This window comes from Callospermophilus lateralis, chromosome 5 (assembly GCF_048772815.1).
Source record: "Callospermophilus lateralis isolate mCalLat2 chromosome 5, mCalLat2.hap1, whole genome shotgun sequence".
In the NCBI taxonomy this organism is placed as follows: domain Eukaryota; kingdom Metazoa; phylum Chordata; class Mammalia; order Rodentia; family Sciuridae; genus Callospermophilus; species Callospermophilus lateralis.
The window spans coordinates 1705173-1709116 of NC_135309.1; the positions used below are offsets into that span (position 1 = coordinate 1705173).

Consider the following 3944-nt stretch of genomic DNA (forward strand, 5'->3'; position numbering starts at 1 on the left):
TCTCACAATAAAAAAAATAAAAAGAGCTAGGGATGTAGCTCAGGGGTAAAGCACTTCTGGGTTCAATCCCGAATCCCCCCGTCACCACCACCAAAAAAAAAGAAGGAAATAGGATAATCAAACTTTTTATTTTAGGAAATTATACTAACATATATTACAATTACAAAATGGGGTGGGACTAAGCCAATTCCTAGGCACCAAAAACGCTGGCTAACAGTGAGTGAAGCGCCAGAGAATGCCAGGAGAATAGTGTTAGAATGAAGAGGGAATGTGCAGCAGGAGAGGGCAAAGGGCACTTAGAGAAGGGCAGTGAGCCATAACATGCCCCTCCTTTGTGGTTCTCCAAAGACATTTTCCCATGTAGCACCCCACATCCCTTAGGATCTTGCTGTGATTCTGGTTGGAAGTGTGGGGGCTGACACCAAACAAGTGCTCACCCAGCATGTCTACAACTCTGCTTTACTACTGGTTGAAGTGATTTACAGTATTTGGTACGATAAAAGTACAACAGCCTATAAAATTTAAACCACCAGTCAGCTTTCTGCCAAGTTGGCATTAATGTTAAGGCCTTTTCTTGTTTTTATATACAAAAAAATATACACGCTTTCTCTTTTGACCAACTTGCATTCTGGTTGCAGCTCAGACTTTAATGAACAGGAAAAACATAAGTTCCCATTACTTCTTCAAAATCATTTAAAAATAAAAATTAGGATGACAAGTGCCAAAAAGGAGGAACATGTCAGATCCTGAGCTTCCCCTCAGACGCGTGTGCCTGAAGAGAACTACATTGCTGTGTTACAAGAGGTATAGTGCAATGCTATCAATTGACATCCCAGTGTGGTATGAAGGCATCCTTTGGAAGTGGGGACCCCTTTTTCCAGAAGGCTGGGGCCTCTAGAAAATTTTCCCACAACCAATTATTTTTGAAGGCTGGAATTTAGTGCCTGTACAAGTGGGTCTCACAATTAGGGCAGGGCAGGTAAGGCTAATGGTGCAAACTGTGCCTCAGCACAGGCAGTAATTTGGGGGCAAGGGTGTGGAAAAGTCAGTAAAACTCAGAACCTGCCAGTGGCTCAGAACTTTGGTGACTGGTGAGGGAAAACCCCTCAAGAATGTTGCTATATTAAAAAGTTCAAAAGTACTGATGAAGTATTGGCTTTTGCCCCAGGGGCAGCACATGAGAATCCATTCCAGTGGAAGGCTACATTCATAGGAGTGCTGTTCACTCCAGAACCAGATCCCAGAGGATGCAATTCTGGCTATGCGGGGGGGGGGGGGGGGGGGGGGGGGGGTGCTAAAGTTCCCTCCATAATGTCACTCTGGAAACAAGCAGCAAAACAGTCCTGGTTTTTGGAGAAGTTGTTTAGTTCCTTTCTCAAACTTCAGCATTATGGACGATGGTAGCGTGTGAAATGTTTGCTCTCTTCATGAACCTCCATCTCTGAGCTTTTAAATTCATTTAATTCTTTTCTAATAGCAGCCTTGTCAGCAGGAGTCAGATTGGTCCAAGGTTTGTCAGCTCGCCGGTGATAATCTTGAGCATCTGTTACTTCCACATATTCATTAAACCTCAGAATCTTCCTGGCAAGTAGTTCAGCCACAGTTGGCCTTTGACTGAGCTTTCTAGTGAGCCGACGTTTAATCTCTCGTTTCTCTGCCTGACGATCAGCTTCATTTTTAGGTTGCAGTATATTTCGTTGTTCTAGTTCTTCTGGTGTTGGTCTTTGACTCAGTCTCCGGATCAGTGTGTTCCCAATCTGGTGCCGTATTTCATTCCATTCTTCCTTGCTTTTACGAGGCCAAGAATTCAAGTTCAACTCTGGTTCACTGGATCTATGGTTCAACTTCATTGCCAGTGTGTCTTTCCTCTTCACTTTGTTGGCCAGAGCACTCTGATGGCTTTCATCTTCATCCTCTTCATCTCGATATTGAACGGGACCTTCTGAATCTGAGTCACTCTCCTTTTCTTCTTCCTCCTGCAGACACTGTGGTAATTTAGGAATGACTGAGGTAGATGCCACATCTTCAACAAATTCCAAAGGACAGGTTTGCTCCTCTTCTTCTTCATCGTCTGGAACTTTCAGCATTTCAATAGTGATGGGAAGTGATCTGGTCCGACCCAAGGTACTGCTGTCCTCAGAAAAGTTGTCACTGTTCTCAAAGAGAAATGAATGAGCTCTGTGAGAACCCTCTAAAGGAGTCATGGGAAGGGGACTGGTCAGGGCCTGTTGAATTCGAATATGTAGGGGGAGTGGGGGCAGCCTACAGGGTACATGGGGCTCCCCAAAGCTTTGGTCCAATATCCTCTTGGGGACTTCCTTTTTCTGATCTTCCTGCTGGGGATCCTCCTGGGCAAGATCTAAGGAAGGTGGAATCTCAACTTCTGGCACAAGTTGAAAGTCTTAGGAGGGAATGGTGGAGACCGTGGGGGCTCTGGAGGTGTATGAGTAGGCAGCGGGGGAGATGGAGAAGGAGGTGGGATCATCAGCATTGGTTCAGAGTCCACAGAGCATGTATTCGTCTCTTTTTGATCGCTTGGTGTTTTTGTGTTGATGCCAGCAGCCAACTCCGAGGTGGATACCAAGGTTGACAGAATGCCTCTCTTAGGTGGTAAGGGTGGGGATGGTTTTGATAATAATGTACCACTGTTTATTGCTTGGGACAGTTCAGCAATAACAGGGTTGCTATTTCTGTGAGCTGGTTTAGGGGGAGGGATAGGGGGCTGCTTGGCAGGGACCATATGAGAAAGGCTTGGGGTAACAGTAGTGTTAGTGCTGGTAGGAGCAGCAGGCAGAGTCCTGGGTCCTGGGGAAAGGGTGACAAAGGAATTAACAGTCTTTGCTAGGTTTGTGGCAGCAGTCGTGGTAGCAGTTGCTATGTTGGTAGAAGAGGCGGAGGAGATAGACCTTGCCATGCTGCCAGAAGAAGTGACATCCTTTGCTGACCCTTCACTTGCTTCATGAGATGAGGACAATGGCCTTTTAGGGGGAAGTAAAGGCTGTCTTGGTACATTCTCAGATACAGACTCTGCTTCAGAATTAGACTGGCTTCCAATTGAGCCCAGTCGTTTCTTTGGGTCCTCTTCTGGAAAAAGACTGTTAACACTTGCTGTTCTTACTGGTTCTTCCTCTACTAGTACTGGACTAGATGATCTGGCACTCCCTATGGGGGTGGTGTGGCCATTCTTTAATACAGCATGACTTAACTTTCCTGGATCCTCACCACCCTGCTCAGAGTCTTCCAACAGTACCCCTGTTTTAACCAGCTCTTCTCTTGGTTTTCGCATAGATATTTTTCGCTCTAAAACTTCTGATGTCTCTTTAAATTTATCACTACTTTTTTTTTTCCTCCATTTCCAGGGCTTGAAGATTTTGCCGAAGCCAGAGAACTTGCTTTTTCTTTTGGTGGGAGGTGTTGTGTCTCCAGCTTCCACACTGTCCATGACCATGCCTGGGTCTGCAGTGGGCTGGCCTGCTTCTTCAAATGGGTCTTCCATGCCACTATTAGCCAGTTTAGGAAAGTGGGGTATAGTTTCCGGGTCGCCTTTGCCGCCTCCTCAGTCTCCACACCAGTTTCCCCCGGAAATCCTACCTGGCCTCTGGCCGCCCGGCTGCAGCCAGAGGCGCGGGCCCTGGGGAGGGGGAAGAGGGAGCCGGCCGTAGCTCAGTTTTTAGAGTGCTTGCTTTGTATGCACAAGGCCCTAGGTTCAATCTCCAGCACCAAAAAAAAAGAAGGAAATATGAAAGAAATGATACAAAAAATGTGGTGATATCTAGGAGCCATAAAAGCCTTCGCAAGTGTTTCATCAGCTGTGATAAAGACACAGAAATGCCCAAATATCAAAGGTGTCAATTTATCTCAAAAAAATATCTGCCAGAATATTTTCCCAACTGCTGTTGCTGACAGATGAAATTCACTCTGGCTTGTATTTTAGGTGAAATAGG

The 3944-nt window shown here is 45.9% G+C and overlaps 1 pseudogene; it reads right to left on the reverse strand.

The window, feature by feature from the left end:
• Positions 1-1320: 1320 nt before the first annotated feature.
• Positions 1321-3624, reverse strand: LOC143398873 (phosphatase and actin regulator 4 pseudogene; annotated as a pseudogene).
• Between the last annotated feature and the right edge of the window lie 320 nt (positions 3625-3944).